The 22,521-nt window shown below is 39.5% G+C and overlaps 1 long non-coding RNA gene across 1 annotated transcript; it reads right to left on the bottom strand.

Annotated features, from left to right (window-relative positions):
• Window positions 1-25: 25 nt before the first annotated feature.
• Window positions 26-17,664, bottom strand: LOC108585936. The gene is made up of 2 exons (XR_001902532.3): window positions 17,501-17,664; window positions 26-241 (listed from the first exon to the last, which is right to left on the bottom strand). It is a non-coding gene; the product is annotated as an uncharacterized LOC108585936 (long non-coding RNA).
• Window positions 17,665-22,521: the final 4,857 nt, after the last annotated feature.

Raw genomic sequence — 22,521 nt, 5'->3', positions numbered from 1 at the left:
CAGAAGAAGAAAATTTAAAACCAACTCATTGAAACTCCTCTTTCTAGAATGAGTCATACTGCGGCAAGTAGACAGGAATCTTTTGCATCTTTGTGAGGCTGTAACATGATTAAATCACGGAGTATCTGGCCTTTCCTTCCCTCTGGCTTGGCTTGGCATCCTCAACGTTTTTCCGTCTCCTGCAATCCAAAGATGTTCCTTTCTTGCTGAGCTGGCAGTTTGGACTTCTGTGATGAAGGGTCTAGAGGACATGGAAACAAGGAGAAAAAGGAAGGGGTTAGCTAGAGGCAGTGAAGGGGTTTTCCAGGGAGATTGGGTAAGAGAAGCACAGTAGAAAGGATGTGAGAGAAGTGGCTGGAACAAAAAGGGGGTGCTAAGAAATATTATCCTGGCTCAGGTACCCCTTTCCCATAATATGAGAAATCTAATGACTTTGGAACTCCTTTTTGCTGTTGGAGTGTGTTTTGAGTGGTGATACGTTTTGGCTCTGTGTTCCCACCCAAATCTCATCTTGTAGCTCCCATCATTCCCACGAGTTGTGGGAGGGGCCTGGTGGGAGATAACTGAATCACGGGGGTGTGGGGAGGTCTTTCCTGTGCTGTTCTCCTGATAGTTAATAAGTCTCACAACATCTGATGGCTTTAAACACAGGAGTTTGCCTGCACAAGCTCTCTCTTTGCCTGACGCCATCCACATAAGATGTGACTTGCTCCTCCTTGTCTTCTGCCATGATTGTGAGGCTTCCCCAGCTAGGCGGAACTGTGAGTTCTCCATTAAACATCTTTCCTTTGTGAATTGCCCAGTGTTGGGTTTGTCTTTATCAGCAGCATGAAAATGGATGATACAAATGGCAATGCTGCTTGGTAACCAAAACACATAATTAGTGACTCTGTAAGTGTCACAAAAGTTTCAGCTCTTTGCAAGGAAAATCAATGGGTTTACTGGAGGAAGTCTTGAGAAATACTTTGGAATTGATCCTGTTTTCCTTGGAAGTCAGCATTCAGGCATCATTGATATGATGTTACAAAGACTGGAACTGTATTGCAGGGGCATAGATTGGAAATCCCCTGAGGATGGGTCTTTACCTGTTCTGATCGCTGATATATTGGAGGAGCGACATACATCTTTTTGAAATGAATGAATATTGAGTAAAAGGAGAATCTGTGTATTCAGCATCTCTGATTCATACTTATTGAGGGCAGTTTCACTAAAGACTGGTTCTCTGGACCAGTCCTAGGGAATTATATCCTAAGTTTGTTGAGAGAGAGAAGCAGCAAAATATGTGAGAAGTTTAGAGTTGAGAAAAAAATGAAACTATATGAGAAAATAGAGGTGTTGGTGATAGAGGTGGATTATTTGCAATTCTTTTCTATAACACGTGACATTCTTAACTGGATGTAAGAGAGTGTTTGAGGTCATCAATCTCCTCTGTAATAACTGTCTCTCCTGCAACATGAGGACTAGGAGAAATGGTTGTTGATATAATTTATGGGGCCAGGCACCATAAAATGTAAAGATATTTTTTTCTTATAGTTACTATTAACCAGTCTTATTTTTCAATTTGTCTTATACAAACCAACAAAAAGCCACATCTTATTTCTTTCTAAAACAAAAATCTTATGTGAGTTAATGTACATAACAGATAAAAGCTGAAGGGTGTGGAACTTGGGCTGCCCTTAAGCACATGCTTACAACCCTTCAAATGCCACTGAGTACAGCATGGAAACTGCCCAGCTGGCCCACGGCTCTGATTTCCAGCGATAGGAACTGAGGGTCAGAGGCAGTTCATGATTCACTGAGAAACCCAGTTCTCTTCTGCAGTGTGTCTCAAGTCAGTGAAATTGGTTTCTGTGTTAGCAGGGTAAAAAACATTGTTACGTGATTGCTATTTCTCTGATCTCGAGAAAAATGCTTAGTCTTTTCTTTTTTCCTTTTACTTAGCTTGGCTGTTTCTCTTCTCACCCTGCCCTGCTTCCTTTAGTAATTAGTTTCGGAAAGAAATAACTCACATTGTAAAAATGATCTGGAAACTCAAATTAAAATTTTTTTCTTGCCCACATGGATTTGTGTGATTCATAGTTGCTTTAAAGCCATAGAAATGGGCTTGCACAAATTAATAACAACTTTTTATAAACAGACTTCATTGTTCCCTGCTAAAAATATTCCAGTCAGGCTTTAATTGAAAGGAAAGGTATGATAGGAATCTATCTCCATGGCAGAAATGCTTTAAAAGTAGTTTATGCTTCAGCGATAATCTATGACAGTTTTTGAAGATGTTTGGGGGTTTGTGTTTCACAACTACCTAGGCAGATGAGAGGCAAGAAATAGAAAGGACACAAAGCTATTTATGCAGATTTTGAATGATCACCCAGTTTGTATGGCTACAGCTGGGTGAGTCTTCACTTAATTATATGCAGAGGTGAAACTAATGGTGCTGTGATTATGAAACTGAAACTGGTTAGGAAGGTAAATTACCTCTCTCTGTGTGTAACTTGCCAACCTTGTGGATTAGTCTCTACCTGAATAGAAGACCACATGTAAGATCTTGATAAGAATAATAAAGACTTGTAGTTATTTAGAATTAATTTTGAGTTAAAACAAGGTTCCTCGGGCCATCTCATAAGTCAAAGGGAGACCAAGAATCAAATTTGTTTCAGTTAGAAGGATGTTGCTGCAGGCCAGGCATGGTGGCTCATGCCTGTAATTCCAGCACTTTGGGAGGCTGAGGTAGGTGGATCACTTGAGGTCAGGAGTTTGAGACCAGCCTGGCCAATATGGTGACAGAGATAGACTCTGTCTCAAGAAAAAAAAAAAGTTGCTGTATAAATGGTAGGTTTTGTTAGAAAGTGTTAGAAAGTGTCTCAGCACTGACTTGCTCAGTTATACCATGATAGAGACCTTAATAAGCCATACTCTATGGTGCTCTTTCCTGCTCTAAGTGATAAAGTGGGGCAGTCAGTATGTCTAAGGAACCAGGCCAGCAAACCTTAGAGCAGGTTTGGGGCTCAGTCAATACAAAGGAGGCTTCTTTGATAGCAAGTAAGCACTGAAGCAAAGTAACTGGGGTCCAATTTTCCATATTTGAGCATAAATAGAAACTAAGTAAATTTAGGGTGTTCATCTTTATTTCTATTTTTTCTGATTTGAGAGGGGATTATTGCTTATTGTTTAAAAATTCAAGATACACAGAAAAGTATAAGACAGGGAAAAAATTGTTCAATGCCACAAGCCAGCTGTAATGTCAAACAGATTTTGACATTCTGAGATTTTGACATTCTACTTTTGAGATTTAGACATTCTACCTATCTACTTGTTGTACTTGGGATTACCTAAATACATTTCATAACTTGGATAGAGTTCTCGTGAAAATACTAATTAATAGTAAAGCTGGGCCAAAAAAAGTTATTCTCATCAAAAGTACATTTATTTTTTCTTCTGGCCATGTGCTTAATCTCCCTATTCTGGTATGTGGGAGGGAGGGCAATGTGTCTGTGGTTAAACAATGAAATAGCTGTTACTCCCAATTACTTAAGCTGGGAGTTAATTAATCCAACTACAGATGACACTGGGAGTGTTTCCAAGTAATTAGAGAGCATCTCAGGACCCACAGACTCAGGAACATGTTAAGACATTTATATTCCTAAGATCTTTTATTTTTAGAGGCTTTGCTTCTCACCATATCAGACATATTAAAATATAACCACACTTCCCATATTATGTATAATTTTTGGCTATTTAATTTATGAAAGAATTTTTATAAAGTTGAGAGTTGTTATGAGTTGATAGTCTTATGGTGTGAGCTTCATTATGTTATTGTTATGATAGCTGAGATGCAGACCATTCGGCATCTGTGTCAGTTTCCTATAGCTGCTGTAACAAGTTGGGTGGCTTAATACAATCGAACGTATTCTCTTGGAATTATGGAGGCCAGAAGTCCAAAATCAATTTTGGCTGGCAAGACGGCTGAATAGGAACAGCTCCAGTCTGCAACTCCCAGCGAGATTAATGCAGAAGGCAGGTAATTTCTGCATTTCCAACTGAGGTACCCGGTTCATCTCACTGGAACTGGTTAGACAGTGGGTGCAGCCCATGGAGGGCGAGCCGAAGCAGGGTGGGCATCGCCTCATGCAGGAAGTGCGAGGGCTTGGGGAACTGCCTCCCCTAGTCAAGGGAAGCCTTGAGGGACTGTGCCATAAGTAACAGTACATTACAGCTCAGATAGTGCATTTTTCCCATGGTCTTTCAACCTGCAGACCAGGAGATGCCCTCCGGTGTCTACGCCACCAGGGCACTGGGTTTCAACTACAAAACTGGGCAGCCATTTGGGCAGTCACCCAGCTAGCTTCAGGAGGTTTTTTTCATACTCCAGTGGCTACTGGAATGCCAGCGAGACAGAACCTTTCACTCCCCTGGAAAGGGGGCTGAAGCCAGGAAGCCAAGTCGTCTAGCTCAGCAGATCCCACCCCCATGGAGCCCAGCAAGCTAAGATCCACTAGCTTGAAATTCTCGCTGCCAGCACAGCAGTCTGAAGTCAAACTGGGAAGCTCCAGCTTGGTGTGGGGAGGGGTATCCGCCATTACTGAAACTTGAGTAGGCATTTTTCCCCTCACAGTGTAAACAAAGCCATTGAGAAGTTTGAACTGGGCGGAGCCCACCACAGTGCCACAAAGCTGCTGTAGCCACACTGTATCTCTAGACTTCTCCTCTCTGGGCAGGGTATCTCTGAAAGAAAGGCAGCAATGCCAGTCAGGGGCTTATAGATAAAACTCCCATCTCCCTGAGACAGAGCACCTGGGGGAAGGGGTGGCTGTGAGCGCAGCTTCAGTAGACTTAAATGTTTCTGCCTGCCAGTTCTGCAGAGAGCAGTGGATCTCCCAGCACAGCACTTGAGCTCTGCTAATGGACAGACTGCCTCCTCAAGTGGGTCCCTGATCCCTGTGCCTCCTGACTGGGAGACAGCTCCCAGCAGGGGTCAACAGACATGTCATACAGGAGAAGTCCGGCTGCCATCTAGTGAGTGCCCCTCTGGTATGAAGCTTCCAGAGGAAAGAACAGGCAGCAATCTTTGCTGTTCCGCAGCCTCCACTGGTGATACTCAGGCAAATGGGGTCTGGAGCAAACTCCAGCAGACTCCAGCAGACCTACAGCAGAGGGGCCTGACTATTAAAAGGAAAACTAACAAACAGAAGGGAATACCATCAACATCAACAAAAGAGATGTCTACACAGAAACCCCATCCAAAGGTCACCAACATCAAAGACCAAAGGTAGATAAATCCATGAAGATGAGGAAAAACCAGTGCAAAAAGGCTGAAAATTCCAAAAACCAGAATGCCTCCTCTCCTCTAAAGGATCACAACTCCTCACCAGCAAGGGAACAAAACTGGATGGAGAATGAGTTTGATGAATTGACAGAAGTAGACTTCAGAAGGTGGGTAATAACAAACTCCTCCAAGCTAAAGGTGCATGTTCTAATCCAATGCAAGGAAGTTAAGAACCTTGAAAAAAGGTTAGAGGAATTGCTAACTAGAATAAGAAAAGAACATAAATGATCTGATGGAACTTAAAAACACAGCATGAGAACCTGATGAAGCATACACAGGTATCAATAGCCAAATCGATCAAGCGGGAAGAAAGGATATCAGAGATTGAAGATCAATTTAATGAAATAGAGTGTGAAGACAAGATTAGAGAAAAATGAAAGAAAAGGAATGAAAAAAATCCTCCAAGAAATATGGGAGTATGTGAAAAGACCAAAGCTACGTTTTATTGGTGTACGTGAAAATGATGGAACAAATGGAACCAAGTTAGAAAACACTCTTCAGGATACTGTCCAGGAGAAATTCCTCAACATAGCAAGACAGGCCAACATTCATATTCAGAAAATACAGAGAACACCACAAAGATACCCCTTGAAAGGAGCAACCCCAAGACACATAATCATCAAATTCACCGAGGTTGAAATTAAAAAAAATGTTTAGGGCAGACGGAGAGAAAGGTTGGGTTACCCACAAAGAGAAGCCCATAAGATTAACAATGGATCTCTTTACAGAGAGTATATAAGCCAGAATAGAGTCAGGGGGCAATATTCAACATTCTTAAAGAACAGAATTTTCAACCCAGAATTTCATATCCAGCCAAACTAAGCTTCATAAGTGAAGGAGAAATAAAATCCTTCACAGACAAGCAGATGCCGAGAGATCTTGTCACCACCAGGACTGCCTTACAAGATCTGAAGAAAGCACTAAATATGGAAAGGAACAACTGGTACCAGTCACTGCAAAAACATACCAAATTGTAAAGACCATTGACACTATGAAGAAACCGCATCAACTAACAGGCAAAATAACCAGAAAACATCATAATGACAGAATCAAATTCACACATAACAATATTAACCTTAAATGTAAATGGGCTAAATGCCCCAATTAAAACACATAGACTGGTAAATTGGATAAAGAGTCAAGAGCCATTGGTGTGCTGTATTCAGGAGACGCATCTCATGTGCAAAGACACACATAGGCTCAAAATAAAGGGATGGTGGAATATTTACCAAGCAAATGAAAAGAAAAAAAAAAAAAGAACAGGGTTGCAAACCTAGTCTCTGATTACACAGACTTTAAAACAACAAAGATCAAAAAAGACAAGGGCATTACACAATGGTAAAGGGATCAATGAAACAAGAAGAGCTAACTATTCTAAATATATATGCATCCAATGCAGGAGCACCCAGATTCATAAAGCAAGTTCTTAGAGACCAACAAAGAGACTTAGACTCCCACATAATAATAGTGGGAGACTTTTAACACCCCACTGTCAATATTAGATAGATCAATGAGACAGAAAATTAACAAGGATATTCAGGATTTGAACTCAGCTCTGGACCAAGCAGACCTAATAGATATAAAAGAACTCTTCATCCCAAATTGACAGAATATACATTCTTCTTAGCACCACATCACAGTTATTCTAAAATTGACCACATAATTGGAAGTAAAACACTCCTCAGCAAATGCAAAAGAATGGAAATCCTAACAGTCTCTCAGACCATAGTGCAATCAAATTAAAACAAGGATTAAGAAACTCACTCAAAAACACACAACTACATGGAAAATGAACAACCTGCTCCTGAAGGACTACTGGGTACATAACAAAATGAAGGCAGAAATAAATAAGTTCATTGAAACCAATGAGAACAAAGGCACAATATACCAGAATCTCTGGAACACAGCTAAAGCAGTGTGTAGAGGGAAATTTACAGCACTAAATGCCCACATGAGAAAGGGGGAAATGATCTAAAATCGACACCCTAACATCACAATTAAAAGAACTAGAGAAGCAAGAGCAAATAAAATTCAAAAGCTAGCAGAAGACAAGAAATAACTAAGATCAGAGCAGAACTGAAGGAGATAGACACACAAAAAAATGCTTCAAAAAATCAAGGAATCCAGGAGCTGTTTTTTTGAAAATGGTAACAGAATAGACCACTAGCCAGATTAGTAAGAAGAAAAGAAAGAAGAATCAAATAGACAAAAATGAAAAAAGATAAAGGGGATATCACCACTGATCCCACAGAAATACAAACTACCATCAGAAAATACTATAAAAACCTCTATGCAAATAAACTAGAAAATATAGAAGACATGGATAAATTCCTGGACACATACACCCTCCCAAGACTAAACCAGAAAGAAGTCAAATCCCTGAATAGACCAATAACAAGTTCTGAAATTAAGGCAGTAATTAATAGCCTACCAACCACAAAAAGCCCAGGACTATACAGAGTTACTGCCGAATTCTCCCAGAGGTACAAAGAGGAGCTGGTACAATTCCTTCTGAAACTATTCCAAACAATAGAAGCGGAGGGACTCCTCCCTAACTCATTTTATGCGGCCAGCATCATCCTGATACCAAAACGGCAGAGACACACACAAAAAACAAAATTTCAGGCCAATATTCCTGATGAATATCAATGCAAAAATCTGCAATAAAATAATGGCAAACCGAATCCAGTAGCACATCAAAAAGCTTATCCATCACCATCAAGTCAGATTCATCCCTGGGATGCAAGGCTGGTTCAACATATGCAAATCAGTAAACATAATCCATCACATAAACAGAACCAATGACAAAAACCACATGATTATCTCAATAGATGCAGAAAAGGCCTTTGACAAAATTCAATGCCCCTTCATGCAAAAAACTCTAAATAAACTAGTATTGATGGAACGTATCTCAAAATAATAAAAGCTATTTATGACAAACCCACGGCCAATATCATACTGAATGGGCAAAAGCCAGAAGCATTCCCTTTGAAAACCAGCACAAGACAAGGATGCCCTCTCTCAGCACTCCTATTCAACATAGTATTGGAAGTTCTGGCCAGGGCAATCAGGCAAGAGGAAGAAATAATAGATATTCAAATACAAAGAGAGGAAGTCAAATTGTCTCTATTTGCAGATGACATGATTGTATATTTAGAAAACTCCATCATTTCAGCCCCAAATCTTCTTAAGCTGATAAGCAACTTCAGCAAAGTCTCAGGATACAAAATCAATGTGCAAAAACCACAAGCATTCCTATACACCAATAACAGAAAAACAGAGCCAAATCATGAGAAAACTCCCATTCATAATTGCTACAAAGAGAATAAAATACCTAGGAATCCAGCTTACAAGGGATAGGAAGGACCTCTTCAAGGAGAATACAAACCACTGCTCAACGAAATAAGAGAGGACACAAATGGAAAAACATTTTATGCTCATGGATAGGAAGAATAAATATTGTGAAAATGGCCATACTGGCCAAAGTAATTTATAGATTCAATGCTATCCCCGTCAAGCTGCCATTGACTTTCTTCACAGAATTAGAAAAAACTAGTTTAAATTTCATGTGTAACCAAAGAAGAGCCTGCATAGCCAAGAAATCCTAAGCAAAAAGAACAAATCTGGAGGCATCACGCTACCTAGCTTCAAACTATACTACAGGGCTACAGTAACAAAAACAGCATGGTACTGGTACCAAAACAGATATATAGATGAATGGAACAGAACAGAGGCCTCAGAAATAACACCACATATCTACTACCATTTGATCTTTGACAAACTTGACAAAAACAAGCAATAGGGAAAGGATTACCTATTTAATAAGTGGTTTTGGGAAAACCGGCTAGCCATATGCAGAAAACTGAAAATGGACCCCTTCCATACACCCTATACAAAGATTAACTCAAGATGAATTAAAGATTTAAATGTAAGATCTAAAACCATAGAAACCCTAGAAGAAAACCTAGGCAGTAGTATTCAGGACATAGGCAGGGGCAAAGACTTCATGAGTAAAACACCAAAGCAGTGGCAACGAAAACCAAAACTGACAAATGAATCTAATTAAACTAAAGGTCTTCTGCCCAGAAAAAGAAACTATCATTAGAGCAAACAGGTAACCTACAGAATGGGAGAACATATTTGTAATCTATCCATCTGACAAAGGGCTAATACCAGAATCTACGAGGAACTTAAACAAATTTACAAGAAAAAAAAACCCCATCAAAAAGTGGGTGAAGGATATGACAGACACTTCTCAAAAGAAGACATTTATGCAGCCAATAAATATGAAAAAAAAAAAACTCATCATCACTGGTCATTAGAGAAATGCAAATCAAAACCACAATGAGATACCATCTCATGCCAGTTAGAATGGCAATCATTAAAAAGTCAGCAAACAACAGATGCCAGCAAAGATGGGGAGAAATAGGAACACTTTTACACTGTTGGTGGAAGTATAAATTAGTTCAACCATTGTGGAATACAGTGTGGTGATTCCTCAAGGATCTAGAACAAGAAATACCATTTGACCCAGCAATCCCATTACTGGGTATATACCCAAAGGATTGTAAATCATTCTACTATAAAGACACATGCACACATATGTTATTGCTGCACTATTCACAATAGCAAAGACTTGGAACCCATCCAAATGCCTGTCAGTGATAGACTGGATAAAGAAAATGTGGCACATATACACCATGGAATACTATGCAGCCATAAAAAAGGGTAAGTTCATGTCCTTTGCAGGGACTTGGATGAAGCTGGAAACCATCATTCTCAGCAAACTAACACAAGAACAGAAAACCAAACACCACATTTTCTCACTCATAATTGGGAGTTGAACAATGAGAACACATGGACACAGGGAGGGGAACATCACACACTGGGGCCTATCAGGGGGTGGGGGGCTAGGGGAGGGATAGCATTAGGAGAAATACCTAATGTAGATGACAGGTTGATGGGTGAATAAAACCACCATGGCACATGTATACCTTTGTAAGAAACCTGCACATTCTGCACATGTATTCCAGAACTAAATGTATAATAGTAAATTTAAGAAATCAATTTCACAGCTTAAAATCAAGGTGTTGACAGGTTTGTGCCTGCTCTGGGATCTACAGCAGAGGGTTTTCCTGGACTGTCCCAGGCTCTGGAGGCTGTTGGCATTTTCTGGTTTGTAGGTGTATCACTTCATTCATTGCCTCAATTTCCACATCACCTTCTCCTCTGTGTGATAACTTCCTCCTCTGTCTCCCTGTTCTATGGACCCTTGTGTTGGCACTTAGGGCTGACTCAGATAATCCAAGATTATCTCCTCATCTAAACATCCTTAACTTATTTCTGCAAAGGTTTTTTTTTTTTTTTTTTTTTTTTTTTCCAAATAGGTAATATTTATGGATTCTGGAGGTCAGTGCTGGATATCTCATTCAGTCCACTATAGCATAATATTATGCATTGTAGTTAAGTAAACTTTTATCAGTTTTGATTTAGTAAGATTTTTATTTGCATATGCCAGTACCAATACATTTTTTCAGGTCTCAAACTTTCCTGTGAGCCGTTCAGAAGCTTTTATCCTGGGCACCTTGCTCATAATGTATAAACAGCTATGACAGAGACTTTCTCCCTACTTAAAGCAAATTTGACTGAAAGAAATCGCATCACCTATTGCTAGAGCAGGTGTTTTCTTTAAGAAACAAACAAACAAACAAAAAACTTTTATTTTAACTTCAGGGTACAAGTGTAGGTATGTCACACAGGTAAACTGGTGTCATGGAGGTTTGTTGTACAGATTATTTCATCACTCAAGTATGAATCCTAGTACTTAGGTGATGAATTACTTAGTTATTTTTCCTGATCTTCTTTTTTCTGCGACCCTCCATCCTCTGAAAGTCCCCAGGGTGTTTTGTTCCTCTCTATGTGTTCATGTGTTCTCATCATTTAGCTCCTACTTGTAAGTGAGAACATGTATTACTTGGTTTTCTATTTCTGTTTTAGTTTTCTAAGAATAATGGCCTCCAGCTCCATCCATGTCCCTTCAAAGGATATGATCACATTTTTTTTTTTATGGCCTCATAGTATTCCATGATGTATATGTACCACATTTTCTTTTTCCAGTCTATCCTTGATGGGAATTTAGGTTGATTCCATGTCTTTGGTGTTTTTCTAAGAGGTATTTTGCAGAGGGAATTGCTAGGAGGCATTGACAAAGGAGGAGACTTCTGTCTACAGAGTCCTTGGATTTCATATTTCTGTGGCAACAAATAAGAGAATTACAGAGAGAGTGAAATACTTAATGCTAACTACAGCTCAGAAAGAGAAGTATTAAACTTTAAACCTCAAACTTTAAGCAAATTGTTGCATGTGCCAGCTCTCAGGAGCTTACTGTGCTGCTAGGCACTATACAGAGCCCTTTTTACATACTAGTTCTACTGCTCAGACAATTTCTTCAAATGAAGTATAATCTCTTCTTACAGACGAAGAAGCAAGGTACAGAGAGGCTAAATAATTTTTTCAAAGTCACCCAGCAAGTGGATGGCAGAGGCAGGATTTGAACCCAGGTCTGTCTTGCAATAAAGCCCTACTTATCTTGTGTGCACTATGCTGTATCATTTCAAAAAAATGCATAAAGCACATGACAAAGAAATTAAAACTGTAGCCTAAATCACAAAAAGATTACAATCAGAATAGAGACTTAACCTCTAGCATTCCAATTTAGTTTTCACTCATTCCCTGAGATAGAGAAACAATAGTCAATACCATTACTTGAACTACAGATGTGTGTGGTTATTTACATTTGATAGACTATATATAATTGATTTCATTGTATAAGTGTTGATCTTTGCAACTAAACTTTTTCTGTAATCTTTAGTCTTTGAGAGTCTTGAATTAGAACTTCCTCAGATAGCATTCATATCCAAACTTAATGTATTCAGTTAATATTAACAGTCATTATCACTGTGCCCGTAGTGGATGAGCTAGGAAAACCTTTATCTCATATTGAAGAATTTCCCAAATGTTGGGGTCTTGTTTAATAACTATACTTTTCTCTGTACTATTTACTATAGTATTATTTACTTGATATTCTTTTATTTCCTGTGTTTTAAATTCCTACTTATTTAAAAGGCAACTATATCACTATTGTAGTTAGAATATCAGCATCTCTATAAGCAGAAGGTAAACAACAAATATTAATGCAATGAAAAGGAAACAATATTTTAAAATTCTGGGTAGACAATATTAACTGCCCACGGAAAAGGTTTTGGACTTGCCTTGTTATTGTTTGAAAGGGAGATGAGCAAGTCTTTGAAAGCTGGTAAATGCACAATGGCATCAACCCCAAACTTCCTCCTTGACAAAATCTGAGGATTTAATGAAATTCTCATTCAATTCTAGCAAAAGGAGTAATGTTCTCACTAGATAATCAATATACCTATGTGTGTGTTGCGAAGCACATGAACACATCTTGCTATCACTCATGACTGTCCTCCAACTTTTGGTAACAGGCTTGAAATTAAGATTCAGCATTATGTGCTTCTTTGCCATCTGAAACTGGGAGAGTTTTTAATGACCTAATCACAAGCTCTCCCCTCCTCCATTCTACTCCTGTGGATAAAGTCCTCCAGCCAAACAACACTGCTTATCAGAGGAACCAGGCACAGTGTCTGCTTATCCCTCAATAGCAGGCTTTAGTTCCCTGCCTGCAAGATTATTAAAACAAGCCAAGCACATGATTCTGCAGGAATCAAGGGTCACCTCACCCTCTTGGTTCTACAAAGCCTGCCTCCCACAACCCTGCTTGTTCACTCTGTTCCCAAATGCGACTCTCCCCCTCTGCCCTGAGTGGAGTGCGGTGTTCTTCCAGTTTGTGCATCTATGTGACTGACAAACTGCTGGGATATAATCTGCCCAGTGCTGGATGGTGTGTGTTCTGCCATCCCTATAAGTCCAGGGTGGGAATGCCTCCCTCACCAATGGAGTGAAGAAGAGACAATCAAAACATACCCCAATTTGGGAAATATTGCCATCCTATAGAATGGGACCCAAGCACATCATCTTCCTATTGATAGGAGTGCACTCCTTCCTTAAATGAGCACCAGATCATCGCTGGAATAGACAGACTACAAGTGCCATTTGGGTAGTAAGTTCTTGAGATGAGGGAATCTTTTATCTCCTCAAGAGTCTTCATTTAACCTTATGAAGAGAAACAGTGCACTTGGTTTGGCACGTCTTTGGTAGATTTTTATCTACAAGATCTGATGTGAGGACTTTTTATGCAAATTATCTTTTCTTATTGCCCTGCCAAAGTAGTTTTAACTCCTGTGAGCACAACACTTAGCATTAAAAACTCTTATTTTCCAAAGATGACTGACAAAATGCTAAAAGTTGTGCTGTATGCAGTTAAGAGGATAGATGCTGGATGCTCAGGAATCAGGCTGCCTGGGTTCAAATACAAACCACTTATTTGCTATGTGAGTTTGGACAAATTTCTGAACCTGTCTGAGCCTGTTTTCCTACTAACAGTAGCTTTGTCATGGGATTTCAGTGAATATTAAATGAGTTACATAGAAAGAGCTTAGAATAGTACCTGGTACATAATAAATGTTCAAGAAATGCTAACTATTATTACTAAAGAAGCAGCACCACAGTACACCTTTAACACCTGTTAAGTAAGAACCAGAGGCAGTAAGAGTCTGAGAACAAAGAAACTTGACATGCATATATTGATGGGAGTATGGGCATAGGGTACCATCCAAAGCTGCTGGGACACTGCAAGGGAGGTTTATAGAAGATGGAAGGCTCTGGGTGCCTGGGAAAGGAGGAAGAAATATGAAATAGGCAAAAAAGAGGGGTGTAAATAAGCTTCACTGCCCTTATCATTTTCATGGAGGCTGGCTTGTCATTCCACATACTGGGCATTCAAGAAATGATGTTGGTTACAGATTTATGAGATTGACAGAATTTTATGCTGTCTTCCTTCTCTGGTGCATTCTTGCATGCTCCCTTGCTTTGTAGTTACTTCTATGCATATCATTTTCTACTAGTTTTCAACCTCCTTAAGGGCGAGAAGTATATCTTCTCATTTTTTTCCCACTGAGAGTAGCACAGTACCTAGCACAAAGAACGGAGACAATCAAATATATGTTCAATTAATTACTGTGGATGCTAGTATGGATACTAATGGAACTGTCATCAACAAACTGAAAACACCATTGTTTAAACAAAATAGAAGTTTATTAATATTTTTCTGTCATGTAACAGCTCAAAAGTAGGTGACTTTGTTTCATGATGTCATTCAAAGAACCTGGATCCTTTATCTTGTGGCTTTATCACTCCCTAGGGATTTGCCTTCATCTTGGGGTGGTCAGTGTTGTTCAGTCCAAGGAGTGAGGGAAAGAGCAGCATAGGGGATGCAGTTTCCTTTGGGGAATAGCTTCTGCTCACACACCGTTGGCCAACACTCAATCACACAACCACACAACCTCACTTAGCTGGGAAAAGTGGACTGGAGAAGAGCAGCCATTCACTCCACGAATACTCAGATATGAAGAAAGATGGGGAGAACAATGTTGTGAAATGATTAGAAGTCTCAGCACACTTTGCTAATTCTGGAATATTCACCCAACACTTACTTTGTGTGCCTTAAGTGCTTCTTAAGAAGAGAGATTAGATGGGAAGGGAGAGGATGAGAATCTTGACTCTAGTACCCTCCTGACATAAGGAGGCTTTGTGTGCCTCATCCTCTGAACCAGGACCTCTGTGACTGACACCCATCTTTCTAGGAAGTCACAGATCCTCAGATGATTTTTGGTCTGAGGCCAAATGGCATGTGCCATCCATACCTTGAAAGCATTTTTTTCCCCACGAAAAAAGGAAGGGGAAGCTGGAATTACATGTTAAGCATGGTGTGATCCTTCAAGAAATAAATGTGCATATTTTTGTTTCTGATGCAGTCCTACCAAATATAGAAAGCATTTCAGAATTCTCTGAGAGCAATCCTAGATTGGAATGTAAATGTAGAAATCATTTTTAGCACCAATAGACAGACACATAAATGTGAACAGTCTTTCTAATTCAAGAGTTTTCCATTTTCAAGTCATGAAAACTTTGCAATTAAAAAATTTTGAAGCATGAATCAAATGACTAAACTTTACTGATGTGAATGTACAAAGTAAATGACAATAAAACTAAGAGTCCATGTTTGTGAACAATCCATGACTGTAGGATAGTCAGTTGGAGGTTTTAGAGTTGGAATAACTTTTCTCTTCTTTCTTTCTTTTTACCTGATTCATGCAATTCAATTATAAGGCAGTCTGCTTGTACGTGGTCACAAGGACTTTCTGTGCTCATTTTTTAGCTTCTTAATTATACTTGAGGATAATTGCCCTAATATAGTACATAAATGGGAGTGGAATTGTTGAGTTAGGGGAATAGAAAATAACTGATTTCAGAAATAATATTCTTATGAAATGTAATCACATAAAAATTTGAATAATATTACACACATACACACACGCATACTCACGTTATCTTTAAAAAATATTACTTAAAAGTCTAGGGTTATTCTTTAGCTGAATCTCTTTGAGCTTGTGGTTAGAATAATTGGGGTACTGTTATTCACCCTGATATAATTTCTCCATGTATGTACCCAAACAACCAGCAGTTGAAGGGATAATGCTGTGTTCACAGACTCTGCAGCCTGGGATCACAGGACACTGACAGAAAGCTGCATTTCTGTAAAGCAATCTTTCCTTCTGAAGGCATCTTTCCGCTCTGATGGGTCACTCTCGGGCAGCTGCTTGTGCAGGTCTTAGCATAGCTGCCTCCTGTTACTGAAGTGTCAGTTCTTCTTAAAGAAGCTCACTGTGACTATTTTTCTTAAAGTCACTCTTTACCTTACCCCAGGCACTTGGTGATATCACCATTAGATTGTCCTCTCTGTCTCTGCTTCCATTAGATTGTGAACTTGATGGCAGGAACCATATCTGTAGGGCATAGCTATGTCTCCTGTGCCTAGAACAGTGCTTGGCACTGATCGAGTACAGGATAATTGTCGGTTGAATAAACAAATGATCCTTGATTGTGATTTATACTTCATCCTGGTGACTTTTACTTTACTACATCTTCACAATAAAAAGTGTGATTATTGTAAATAGTACCTTTATTACTTAGGAGATGCAGCTGCTGAAGGAGAGGCCCAGAACACTTAGGCATTATTCCCAAGGCACACAGGGTGTGGGGAGCTGGAATCACAGGTCAAGTCTTTCCTAGTCTAGGACTCCTTCTCTTTCAGCTCCCTCAAGTTGCCGCCCAATCTGATGTGAATTCAGTGATGTAAGGTATGTGAAAATACCTTGGAGAATATAACGGATTATGGAGGAGATATCTTTACTATATTTTTGAGTATACAAAATTCCCACCATTGAAAATAGTTATTTAATGGCAAAGTGGTTTCACCCTCTAAGTAGAAATAGAGATGCTGTCAGGGTACTCATTAGACAAAAACTATACTGAGACAATGCCTTTCTGTAGCAGTGTAGCTTAGCGTGGCCATTAATAAATTGGTTCACACTTGTGTGAGCTTGCAATTGATATTTCTAGTGATCTGAAACAAGTGTGGAGAAGGTGATGAGTAGAATTTAGTGTAGTGATTTGCTTAGTCATTGATTTAAATGCATTTTTATATTTTTGAAATCATCACAAATTTACAGAAAAGTTGCAAGAAAAATACATAGACCTTTTTTCTTGAAGTTTTTGAAAGAAAGTTTCCAAGTGGATATCCCATCATTTCCAAATACATTAGTATGTACTTCCCACAAAAATGACATGTCCTACATAACCACAATACAACAATTAAAATAAGAGTATTAATAGTTGTACATTATTTCCATTGAATTTTAGATCTAATTTAAGTGTCTAATATCCCTATAGCAAAATAATTTTATAATTGAGTTTGTATTTCATTTTAAATTTTCTCTAGAAACCTCGAAAAGAACCATTGTCTAAATAAATTACAAATAATTGATTTTTTTGGTGGCAAATTAGTTTTGGCCACATTACAATTATATATGGTCACTTAGATGTAGAAGAAATAAAATTCTAATGGTTTTAATATTCCTTAATTTATTCCTTAATATATTTTAACATTTTGACAGAACTGAAGGCACCCATACTCACCGTGAGCTTGTCTGCCACTCATGTGAGGACTGTCTTCAGAGTATTCTTTATGCAACAGTTTCTATCATCTCCTCAGGACAGTTCTGCTGGTGCCACAGACTAGTCTGAGCTGAGGGTTTCTTACTTTCTCAGGAACAAACAGAGAACTTCAGCCCCCACCCCCAATCCCTCCCATGTCCATCTCCCTAGCTGGTCATGTGCTCTGTCAGCAGGTTTTTAAGCAAACAGTAGGTTTTTGTTTTTGTTTTTGTTTTGAGACAGAGTCTCACTCTGTCACCAAGCTGGAGTGAAGTGCTGCGATCTTGGCTCACTGAAACCTCTGACTCCCTGGTTCAAGCGATTCCCCTGCCCCAACCTCCCAAGTAGCTGGGACTACAGGTGCACACCACCATACCCAGCTAATTTTTGTATTTTTAGTAGAGACAGAGTTTCACCATATTGGCCAGGATGGTCTCGGTCTCTTCACCTCGTGATCCACGAAGCAACCTTAGAATAGTCATGCTATCTAAGGCAGATAAATTACTGGAATGTAGTTCTATTACATAATACAGCATGCAGTAACTTAACACATGTTTCCATTCATTCCTCCCAAGTAAGCAGAATTCTACTGAGAAAACAGTATTGTGTTTTCTGTTTCTAATTACAAGAATGACATTAGTAGTTATATTTTATTTAGATAGTATGGAAAAGCAAAATAAGTAAATAGATAAAAATGTTCGCAAGACATAATCTTAGTAAACATAAATACATACTATAACCTGTTTTTTTTTTTACTTAGGAAAAAGTCATTAATTATGTCCTATATTATTGACACGTCATACATCAGAATTTCCCAAAGTTTGTTCTAGTGCATTGAACTTGATAATGGAATAAGTGAGGGAAATGCAGTATCCTGTACTTCCTTAAATAAAGTAAGCTGTTTAATTTGCTTTAACTTGGTGTTTCCCAAACTACTGTCCATAGGACTGACTTTTGATCAAAATCTTTTAACACACTTTGATAAATACTCTTATTTCTAAAACATGTACTTTAATGACTTTGGAACATGTAATCCGAGTTGATGGGTGCTGATGAGTTGATGGGTGCAGCACACCAACATGGCACATGTATACATATGTAACAAACCTGCACATTGTGCACATGTACCCTAGAACTTAGAGTATAATAATAATAAAAAAAGAATTAATTCAGATCCAAATGGCAGAACATTCAATCACAGTAGTTCCACCAGATAGTTTATTTTTCTCATATCATAAGAAGTGAGGTTGTGGAGCAGCCTGTGGAGCAGCCTCACTTGTGGTTTCATAGGAGCTCTTTCCATCTCATTCCACCATTTTTAAATTTCTACTTCACTGTCGTAAAATACCTGCTACACCTCCAAGTATTAATTACCTAGTCTAAGCAAGAAGAAAAAGGAAGGGGTCAGGAAGACTGATGGAAAGGCCAAAGGGAACGGCAGCCTTTGACCAGACTGTCCCTTAAAAATCAATCATATTTCTCAGAAATCTCACCAGTAACTTCTACCCATGCCTCACTGGCCAGCTCTGGGCCACTTGATTACCCTGAGCTACAAGATGTCTGGGAAGGTGAGTGCTTTAGCTTTCCAGCCTCTGCAATTGAGGAGGTCAAGACATGGGTATAGGGAAGAGCCTTTGGATAGACAAACCACCACGTTTGCCTCTACCCATTCCCTTGACTACTCAACATTCCCAGGCCCTTGTTCCTCATCATTGCTGGTCTCTCCCCTTTCCAGTGAAGAGCACACCAAAGTTTTATTCAGTTACCACATCCAGCTTGAAATTCAGGACTTCTGTGTGATATGCTGTCCTATTTGTCAAGTCTAAGTGTAGATTATGTTCTAGTGACCCATAAGTCATAAGTCAAAAGATAAATTATCTGTCTTCAATGTGTACAACATACAATGAGAGAGAAAGAATTTTCATATAGGAAAAAAACTGTGATAATGGCAAACAAAAAGCAGTTTCTATCTGTAAAAAATAGTAAATCTTGTTTGTTAAGAATTGTAGGGACAGGCCGGGCCCAGTGATTCATGCCTGTAATCCCAGCACTTTGGGAGGCCCAGGTGGGTGGATCACCTGAGGTCAGGAGTTCAAGACCAGCCTGGTCAACACAGCAAAACTCTGTCTCTACTAAAAACATAAACATTAGCTGGCCATGGTGACGGGCACCTGTAATCCCAGCTACTTGGGAGGCTGAGGCAGGAGAATCACTTGAACCTGGGATATGGAGGTTGCAGTGAGCTGAGATCGCACCATTGCACTCCAGCCTGGGCAATAAGAGCAAAATTCCATTAAAAAAAAAAAAAAAAGAATTGTAGGGACCATCGGACTTAGAAGGGACTGTACTTCTTGGTTAACCAAACTGGCAGTTCCTAGTTCTGCCACAGTGAGGTTCCTCATTGTTCATTGTCCTCCATGAACACAGGGAAGACAACTTTCTGGGAGGCTACACATCTTTTTCAGGTCCTTCCCAGTGGTACAAGTTTAAGGAACCCTAATCCTGCTTTATGGATTAAGTACTCACAAGGTTACCATTAGCCAGTGCTGGGATTCCTCTGTAACCACAGTTTCTTTAAAAATTTAGCTTTCTTGTCTATTTTCTCTGGATTAATTCCATGTGTGAAAAATCATAGCCAAAGAACTCGCATGTGGTGGCAGGCCCCTAAGCCCATCCCTCTCTCCTTTAGATAAAGTCATTATTACCTTAAGGCAAGGAGGAAAACAGTCTCTATTGGGGCACCTCATGTCTCCCATTTGGAAATAATCTTCTTGCCCAAACTCACACTTCTGTCTTTGCCTCCAGATATACCCCATATCCTGGCCATGCCCTGGCTAAAATATCCCCCCTACTTTTTCTACAAATCTTGCTCTTCTCTTTTATGTACATGCACGGGTCTGGTTTTAACAAGAGAAAATGCAACCTGAAATCAGCAGGCTAAGAAGAAGAAAATGGTTTAAGTTTTCTCCCACTACTTCCCTCCAACATTCTGTTTCTTATCTCCCTTCCATACCTTAGATGATATTTTAGGCAGAGCCCCACATACCTATTGGCTTCAGCTCTTAAATAGCAGTCATTTTTGTTGACTCTAAATTTCACCAAAGGCATTAAAAAGTGCAGTACAGTTAATATTTCAATGCCACCTGCCATTAAAAATGTTCCTCCTCCCCAGTAATTTCTGTCCTGACTTTTGGCCTGGAGGCTGCTATGGAAAGAGGGACCATGTCTGTTTTTCATTCTTCCTTCACTCATACACTTTCCTGCTGCCGGCTTCAGGAACCAGGAAGTTGAAGTTTAGGGAAGAGAAAGGAAAGATTAAAGGAGAGGTATAGAGTTGTATCTGCCTGGAGCTGTGGTGATAGGATAGTTGGTGTCTTCTGTTGCCTTTGAGGAAGGCAGTGCACAAACACTTGGCCTATTGTGAACTCCACAGATATACCCTCTGAAACCCTAGTGCACCTCACTCATTCTACAAGTGACATGTTTGAATGAGAACTACTTCAACAGCTTATGCTTAACTACTTTCTGTGCTATCACTTAACTGACAGGAAGAAGTTCATGCATCTTCCACCACTAAATGGTGGGAATATAACTTGCCCAACTGTTGGCCACTTTCTTTTTGCTCTGCTCTTCTCTACCACTGCAGCATTTCTTCTGCCTTTCGCATTCTCCATGTGGGAGACAGACATCAGTCTCTATGTTCTTGTAATTCTTACATTCATGGGGATCTATGTGATTTTTTTCCTCTTTAGCTCTCTCAGCATTTTTTCTCCTCTCTAGTGAAAGCGCCTAGACTTGCATTTCTGTGGTTTGGTAAATAGGAGTGAGGTGCTCCTCTCTTCTTCCATCTCTAACAGAGGTCATGGGGATTCTCTAACAGGGGTCCTTGTAAGGGAAGTCCTCCCTTACATGACTGAGGGAGAGGAAAGAAGACCGCCACTCACATCTCCTTGATGCTCCCTCTATGAATTCCCTTCTTGCAGCCCCCATTTTGAATGTCAATTTTCCTCTCATAGAGCCTAGAAAGAGTGATGATCACAATACTGGGATGACTTTTTTTCTAATATATTGCATGGAAATTGTAAAGAGTGATCTCTTCAAAGACTGTAGGTCCTTATCACTAATGTCCTTAACTGCAGGGGTTTAGCCAAAAAATGCCAAGACCCCTGGGAAAGTCCCTTTTAACACCCCATACATTTTACTGAGTGTTTTCTATATACCAGGCATTGCACTCAGGCATTGTATAGATTCTTTCATTCTCATAACTCTATGGAGCAGATATTAATATTCCATTGTACAGATGAGAATGTTGAGGTTTAGTTGAAGTGCTTATTCAAAGTTGCACAGCTGACAAGTGTCTGAGCTGAAATTCAAAGCTCAGCAGTCTGATCCCAGAGCCAAGACCATTAAAACTAAGCTATCTTGTCTCCCTTTCTGTGTAAGCCCTCTGCATCCAATAGGCGTTCTGTATTAGATGAAGTGATAATTCTCTTGCTGTACTCTCTCTAAGAAAATCCAGGGAAATCATTAGATTAGGGGTTGGACTATTTTTGTAAAGAAAGCTGAATTGGAACATGCCCACACCAATCTGTTTATGTAGTCTATGGCTGTTTTCATGCTATAGCTGCAGGGTTGGGTAGTGCGAGTGCGACAGGGGCAGTAGGGCCTGTAAGCTGAAAATACTGCCTATCTGGCTGTTTACAGGGCAGGTCTGAAGCCTGTTCTAAATAATTTAAGGAAGTTAACTCCAGCTCTGCAATTTACATAGTCTATTATGCCACTTCAGGTTGTGTCCCTGTTAGCTATCTGTTTGCTCCCTGGGGTCTTTGTGAATATTAGCTGTGCAAATCTAAAATCTCCTCATTTGGGTTGTGCAAATCTAAAATCTCTCAGACTTCTAACAGACTTTTTAAGCTGAGAGTTGATTATGTGTTAGGTTGTACCATATGAAGTTGCCAATATCTGACTACCTTTGATCTACAAAAATGGTAATTTCATATGTT

The sequence above is a fragment of the Papio anubis genome, chromosome 3 (genome assembly GCF_008728515.1).
Source record: "Papio anubis isolate 15944 chromosome 3, Panubis1.0, whole genome shotgun sequence".
NCBI lineage: Eukaryota > Metazoa > Chordata > Mammalia > Primates > Cercopithecidae > Papio > Papio anubis.
Note: the sequence above shows the minus strand (reverse complement) of the source record. Positions and strands in the feature narration are given on the sequence as shown.